Genomic DNA, 7,968 nt, shown 5'->3' on the forward strand with positions numbered 1-7,968 from the left:
CTCTCAGGTAATATTTTACAGAGTGAAACCGTAACATACCAACTTATCAAAATTATGGCTACCTTCACCCATTGTGGGTTTGTTTTACCAACTCATCTTTAATATCTGGAAATTCTTTTCATTCTATATACTGTTAAAATTCCTGGCTTTAACCAAGAGGTCAATAGGTCTAATATTGGGCCACTATGTTAAGAGAGGGAAATTATTGGTAAATTCTAATATTGAACATAAAAAATTAGGTGCACCAATTTAACTAAGCCCTCAAACAGTCTCCCTCTGTGAGGGCCAAAATCTACAAGGCTCCTGTACCTCCTAACCATTGGCTGAAGTAAAATGGTCCACCTCGGAAAATATATAGAAATAGAAATAAAACCTTAAAGGTCATGGTTTTCATTTTGATGCCATTTGGAGATTATTTTAATATGGGTCAAATTAAAAGAAAACAATTTTTTCTCTGGGGGTGGTGGCTCATGCTTGTAATTCCAGCACTTAAAGGAGGCCGAGGTACGAGGATCACTTAGGGTCAGGAGTTTGAGACCAGCTTTCCTAACATGGTGAAACCCTGTCTCTAATAAAAATATAAACATTAGATGGGCATGGTGGTACACATCTGTAATTCTAGCTAGCGGGGAGGCTGAGGCAGGCAAATCGCTTGAACCCAGGAGGTGGAGGTTGCCCTGAGCTGAGGTTGTAGCACCGCACTTGAGCCTGGGTGGCAAGGCAAGATTCCATCTCAAACAAAACAAACAAACAGAAAATAAACAAATAAAAAAGAAAGAAAACATTTTTGCTTGTAATCTTTTAAAAAATATCACATGATAGAGAGAATATAGGGTTTTGTTGTTGTTGTTGTTGTTGTTGTTGTTGTTGTTGTTTTGAGATGGAGTCTGGTTCTGTCACCCAGGCTGGAGTGCAGTGGCACAATCCCAGCTCACTGCAACCTCCACCTCCTGGTTCAAGCGATTCTTTTCCTCAGTCTCCCAAGTAGCTGGGACTACAGGCACCCGCGACCACACCTGACTCATTTTTATGTTTTTAGTAGAGATGAGGTTTCACCATGTTGAGCAGGCTTGTGTCAAACTCCTGACCTCAGGTAAGCCACTCCCCTCGGCCTCCCAAAGTGCTGGGATAACAGGCATGATCCACCGCGCCCGGCTGTGAATATGGTTCTAAATTAAATTTACCTGTGGGGAAAAAATAGTAAAGAATTTAAAACTCGTTCCCCAAAGGCAGCAGTAAAATTGCATGTGGCTGGGATGTTTGGACACTTGTCATTATCTGGGTGTTATTTTACTTGTGGCATGTTGTTGATGAGTCAGATGGGCACCCAGTCCTTTGTGATTGTCTTAAAAGATGGGGGACAATAAAAGTTTTTATTTTGATTTGGGTTTTGTTTTGTTTTGTTTTTTATCCTCTAAAACAGTATTTCTTAATGTGTGTACCCTTGAATGTTTTGAAAGGATTATTGTTCACTGTAATATACATTGCATGATGTTTCATACATCTGGTATTCACCTATTAAAATTCTGATAGCTGGTTCCCATGTTTTTAAGAAAAATTTTTAAAGCGCCTCTAAACATTTCCAAATGCCCCCAGGAAGGTTGAGAACTACTATGAGGTTTGCACTCATCTGTTCCCAATGAATGAAAACTTGAAGGGCGAAATAGGCCATGTGACCCTTGGGGAACCCAGCCTTTCAGCTAAGATGCTTTGGCCATTTTCCAGCTGAACATTTTTTTGTTCCTCTAGGAAAAGTGTAGACTTGAAAAAATATCACTGGAAGGGAATTGTAGAAAAATACTTAGGCCATTCAATTCCCAAGGGAGAGGAAGAAATGTCATGGGGAGCAGTTCATTTCCACATTTTCTAATTTGTGCAACCTGCAATACTTTACCAAAAGACAAGAGGGAAGTGGCCCTCCAGCATTACAAACTACAACAAACACTTGTCTTTGAGCACCATGATCACTGTCCATTGTTTCACAGCTAAAAAAGAGGACAGGTCAGCCTGGTGCGGATGACTCAAGCCTGTAATCCTAGCATTTTGGGAGGCTGAGGCAGGCGGATTGTCTGAGCTCAGGAGTTCAAAATCAGCCCAGGCAACACAGTGAAACCCTATCTCTACTAAAAATACAAAGAAATTTGCCGGGTATGGTGGCATGAGCCTGTAGTCCCAGCTACTCAGGAGGCTGAGGCAGGAGAATTGCTTGAACCAGGGAGGTGGAGGTTGTGGTGAGCCAAGATCACGCCACTGCAGCCCACACACCAGCCTGGGGGACAGAGCAAGACTCCGTCTCAAAAAACAAAAACAAAAACAAAAACAAAACAAAACAAAAAAAACGAAGAGAACAGGTCACCTTGCATTCCTTGAGCAGATGTCAACACGTTTTTCTGCAAAAGGCCAGATGCAAATATTTTAGACTTTGTGAGACAAACCTTTTTTGTGTCACAACTACTCAACTCTACCATCATAGTTCAATGAAGCCAAAGGTGGTATATAAGTAAATGGAATGGTGTGTTCCAATAAAACCTTATTTACAGGCTGGGTGCGGTGGCTCATGTCTGTAATCCCAGTGTTAGGGTCACCCCAGTCAGACTGTTCTCCCTCCCTTCCCATAGGTCTTACAGTGCAGTCCTTTGTGACCTCCGCAGAGCTCCCCCAGGGCTAAAGACAAATTCCCCTTCACTGACCCCTCCAAGTAACTGTATAGGCTGTAGTTACAGGATGCGGTTAACATGTCTGCTCACCTCGCATAATAAAGCCGGCAAAAACATCTCTAGGATGCCGTCAAGACGCCTGCACCCCCGACTCAGCCCTCCTGCACACCCGACTCAGCTCCTCGACCCTGACCCAGTTCCTCTCCCTATAAAGCCCTGCTGTAGTCTGTAAGCGGGGCTGCCTCCTCTGCTTTCGTCAGGAGGTAGCCAGGCAGGACTGACAATAAGTCAGCTTGCCTGAACTTAGGTCTACTGGCCTCATTCCTTTCTCAGCTGTCCTTCCAATTATCCCTTACACCCAACACTTTGAGAGGCTAAGGCGCGTAGATCACCTGAGGTCAGGAGTTCGAGACCAGCCTGGTCAACGTGGTGAAACCTCATACCTACTAAAACTACAAAAATTAGCCGGGCATGGTGGCAGATGCCTGTAATTCTGGCTACTCGGGAGGCTGAGGCAGGAGAATCACTTGAACCCGGGAGGCAGAGGTTGCAGTGAGCAGAGATGGTGCCACTGCACTCCAGCCTGGGTGACAGAGTGAGACTCCGTTTCAAAAAAAAAAAAAAAAACCCTTATTTACGGATATATGTTTTTTATGTCACAAAATATTATTTACTAATTTAATATTGTAAATGTTTTTAAAAATGTAAAAACTATTCCTAGTTTTCTAGACCCACCCTACAACAGCAGGCAACAGGCCAGATATAGCCCATGAACTATAGTTTAACATCTGACCTTGAATGGCCACCCATGGACTAGGCTTAGCCAAGTTCATCAGCTCAGGTGCCATTATTATGCAAGATACTTTGCTCGCTGTATTTGAAGGATAAAGGAGGAAGCTATCCAGGATCATAGTGACTAAAGAATAGTTGATGTTAATAAAGAGCTAGGTATACAATGTGGTGTGGGTATTTTAATTTTTCACTTTTGCACACACAGAAATTTTACCCATTTGAACATCTTAACAAATTTCTGTCTCTTATCAAAAAAATAGGCAGGGCGCGGTGGCTCAAGCCTGTAATCCCAGCACTTTGGAAGGCCGAGACGGGCGGACCACGATGTCAGGAGATCAAGACCATCCTGGCTAACACAGTGAAACACTGTCTCTACTAAAAAATACAAAAAAATAGCCGGGCGAGGTGGTGGGTGCCTCTTGTCCCAGGTACTCAGGAGGCTGAGACAGGAGAATGGCGTGAACCCAGGAGGCGGAGCTTGCAGTGAGCTGAGATCCGGCCACTGCACTCCAGCCTGGGCAACAGAGCGAGACTCCGTCTCAAAAAAAAAAAAAAAAGAGAGAGAGAGAAATGGTGTGGACAAAGCAATTTGTCTCTTGAAGTTAGGAATCTTTCATTAACGTACTTAGAAAAATATTTAGTTGTTACAGCACTCAGAAAGAAGCAAAGAGAAGTATCTCACCAGGTTTTTGGCCAAAAATTTAGCTGAAATATTGTGGTGTGTAGGGTTAATTTCAAATTAAATGCTGTATTGTGTTTTCTGACTAAGACGTATGTTCACCAAAATAGCTTATATTCTAAGTCTCTGCTTTTCTTAACTTTTTAAAAACTATTTATTATTTTTCTTCTTAGGAGGAATAACATTCTCTTTTTAAAGTCCACTTCAAATCTGTTGCAATTATGATACTCATATCTATTCTCAAAAAGTTAATAAAACAGATGAGAGAATAATGAACTAAATACTTCAAATATTTATTAAAATGGTCAGTATGGTTGCATGAGAACTCTCTATACTAATTCTGTTTCTTTTCTATAAGTTTGAAACGTTTTTTGTTTTTGTTTGTTTGTTTGTTTTGTTTTGTTTTTATAGAGTCTCACTCTGTCGCCCAGGCTGTAGTACAATGGCATGATCTCTGCTCATTGCAACCTCCGCCTCCCGGATTCAAGCGATTCTCCTGCCTTAGCCTCCTGAGTAGCCGGGACTACAAGCATTTGCCACCACACCCAGCTAATTTTTGTATTTTAGTAGAGATGGGGTTTCACTATGTTGGCAAGGCTGGTCTTGACCTCAGGTGATCTGCCTGCCTCGGGCTCCCAAAGTGCTGGGATTATGGGCGTGATCCTCCACACCCAGCCATTTGAAAAGACTTTAATATAAAAATTAGAAAGAAAAACATATGGTCTATTTGTCTTCTTTCTCTCTTATTCCTTTTTATATAGTCATTCATTAAATCTTGTTAATTCTTGGTCTAAATGTCCATCACCGTGTCACAAATTACTTCAATATTAGGAATTCTCATTTTTCTTTTTATCTCATGTACTCTCTTCTCTCAATATCTAGACTAATTTCCTTTAAATACAGCCTGTGTGTTGAAATGCTTTTTTGATTGCCTGGCTCTTCCCCCAGATTGACCCTCACCACCGAAAACTTTTACCTGCTGCTTACATAAATGCGTCAATATCTTGTCCTATTTCCTCTCTCATCTCTCTCTTACTAGAACGTATTTTTCTTTTTCTTTTTTTTTTTTTTTTTTTTGAGACGGAGTATCGCTCTGTCGCCCAGGCTGGAGTGCAGTGGCCAATCTCAGCTCACTGCAAGCTCTGCCTCCCAGGTTTACGCCATTCTCCTGCCTCAGCCTCCTGAGTAGCTGGGACTACAGGCGCCCGCCACCTCGCCCAGCTAGTTTTTTGCATTTTTCAGTAGAGACGGGGTTTCACCGTCTTAGCCAGGATGGTCTCGATCTCCTGACCTCGTGATCCGCCCGTCTCGGCCTCCCAAAGTGCTGGGATTACAGGCTTGAGCCACTGCGCCCAGCCTAGAACGTATTTTTCTTAACATCCTTTTGGCCTAAATCTTTCTTACCTATATGTCACAGCTCTATTTCTTAAATAAAGTATTTCCTTAGTTCAAAGATAATTTTGTAAAGGGTAGCGTTATGATTCATTCAAACATAAAATGACTACAGGCCAAATATTTTATTTACTCATTAATCAATAAGGCTGCCATGAGGCTGTAACAAGTAGTTTATAGAAGAATCCAGAGAGGAGATGCACATATGCAATAAGAAATGTTAAACTGAGTTGCTAATATAAGTAAAATTCAATATTTATAAGACAATAATGAAGCTGCCTTTGCAAAATTATAACTGAGACAATTATTACAGTGAAAGAGATCTGACCTCACTGATTCCATCTTGCTTCTAACCTCCAAGCTGTCTTTCTTCATTCCTGGGCATAGGCCAAGCTAACTCTGGAAGGAACTTGGTTACTTTGGTTCAGCTTTGTTTCAGACAAAAACACTCCTTTCCCAAAACAAACCCCCTTTCTTCCTGGGGACTAGACTGTTTTTGTAGGACTAACAATTTAGCCACAAGATGAGAAATTGTGGTTTAGGAGTCATGCACCTGGAGGCTGCAAGATTCTAAACCTCTCCAAATTGCTTCTGGGGATAACATCACTATTGTAAAACCAAAGATACGTGCTTGAGATATTTTGCAGATCCTGCACTCCATGGATTAGCTGGCGCAACCTGGATGGACAAAGTGGCTCATCTGGTCTTGTGGCCCCGACCCAGGAACTGACTCAGTGTAAGAGGACAGCTTCTACTTCCTATGATTCCATCTCCAACCTGACCAGTCAGCATTCTCCACTTCCCGAGCCCCTACTCACTAAATTATCCTTTAAAACTCTGATCCCCAAATTCCCGGGGAGACTGATTTGAGTAATAATAAAACTCCGGTCTCCTGCACAGCCAGCTCTGTGTGAATTACCCTTTCTCTATTACTGTTCCCGTGTCTTGATAAATTGGTTCTGTCTGTCTAGACAGCCAGTAAGGTGAACCCGTTGGGCAGTTACAACAATCAACTGGAAATATGTTAGACAAAGTTCATTCCCCTCACTAGGAATAATTTGCATTATTGTGAGTTTTTCATTATTTACTGAGTTGTAAAATATCTTAAAGGCAATGAATGTGGCATACCCAGGGAATCAGATAACCCAGGTGATTGCATAAAACAGAATGCCCAGTAATCTTGCTGTGTGTGTGCCCATTTCAAGGTCTTTTACAATTTTTCCTGACACTGAGTCACTTCTGATTTTCTTTCTTCCTTTTAAAGTGTTGCCTGTGTCATGTACAGCAGTTTTGGTTCGTCCCCTTCAAACCTCCAGGGAGCTCATAGGCCAGCAGCAGTGGCATCCCCTGGGAGATTGGTAGAACACACATTCTCAGGCCCTGCTCCAACCTCCTGAATCAAAACCTGCATTTTAACAAGATCGTCAGGCAACTTACGTGAACATTAGAGTCTTGGAAACAGTGGCCTATACTACATTAACTAATGCTACTTACTAAGTTGGTGGTCTTGCATTGTTCACTATTTTGTTACTATATCTCATATTTCTTTATTTCCAAAATATTTAGAATATAGCTTTAAGCAAATAAGGGAATTGAATCAAATTAATTAATTAATTAAATCTTTTTTCTCAAAATGAGGCAAATGCTGGCACTGTTTTCCATTACTAAAGGTTCTTAAACGGCTTTAAAATTTACCTGTCATCTGACTCGTCTGACACTTGTGGAGGCTGCAAGTCATAGCTGAGCTCATACTGTACTGGAAAAATGAATAATGGAATTTTCTTTTATTCCGTGAAAGGTTTAAGAAATGTGCTATAACTTTTTTATACATAAATAAAAGACATCTCAAATAGTAAGGGAAGAAAGATCAAGTAGGTATGTTACTCATTCAAGTTCCCAAATAGGAAAATTTGTCTTGTTTTACTTAATGTATGTGATATTCTCAACAGGGCTAAGTTCCTGAAGACATTAAACAAGAGTTTTGATCTCCCAGTCTTAGCAAGTCTGAATTCAGTCAATTCCACACATGAGTCAAATACACTTTTACAAGACTTATGGTGCTCTCTTTGGCAGCACATATACTAAAAAATTGGAATGATACAGAGATTAATGTGACCTCTGCACAACGATGCCATGTAAATTTATGAAATAGTCCATATTTATTTGAAGAGAAAAAGCCTGCTTTCTGACTGATTGCCTTGAAGGGGGAAAAAAAAAAAAAAAAGAACCTATTTTTGTGGATCATTTACCAATCACGCCACATAAGAATTTATTTTAGTATATTTTATTTTTTATAAAATTGCTAATGCCAAAGCTTTGTATTAAAATAAATAGTAAAATAAAAATAAATAAATAATAACAAGAGTTTTATGAACTGAAACTAAACTTCTCAAAACCATCTAATATGTTCTTGTTAGGTTTAGGCATATTATTACTAAGACTAATTTA

General features: G+C 40.6%; 1 non-coding gene across 1 annotated transcript; it reads left to right on the forward strand.

Moving 5' to 3' along the window:
- Positions 1-7,577: 7,577 nt before the first annotated feature.
- LOC112426658 (U6 spliceosomal RNA) lies at positions 7,578-7,683 on the forward strand. The gene has a single exon (XR_003018049.2). It is a non-coding gene; the product is annotated as a U6 spliceosomal RNA (small nuclear RNA).
- Positions 7,684-7,968: the final 285 nt, after the last annotated feature.

Source organism: Macaca nemestrina, chromosome 16, assembly GCF_043159975.1.
Source record: "Macaca nemestrina isolate mMacNem1 chromosome 16, mMacNem.hap1, whole genome shotgun sequence".
Classification (NCBI taxonomy): domain Eukaryota; kingdom Metazoa; phylum Chordata; class Mammalia; order Primates; family Cercopithecidae; genus Macaca; species Macaca nemestrina.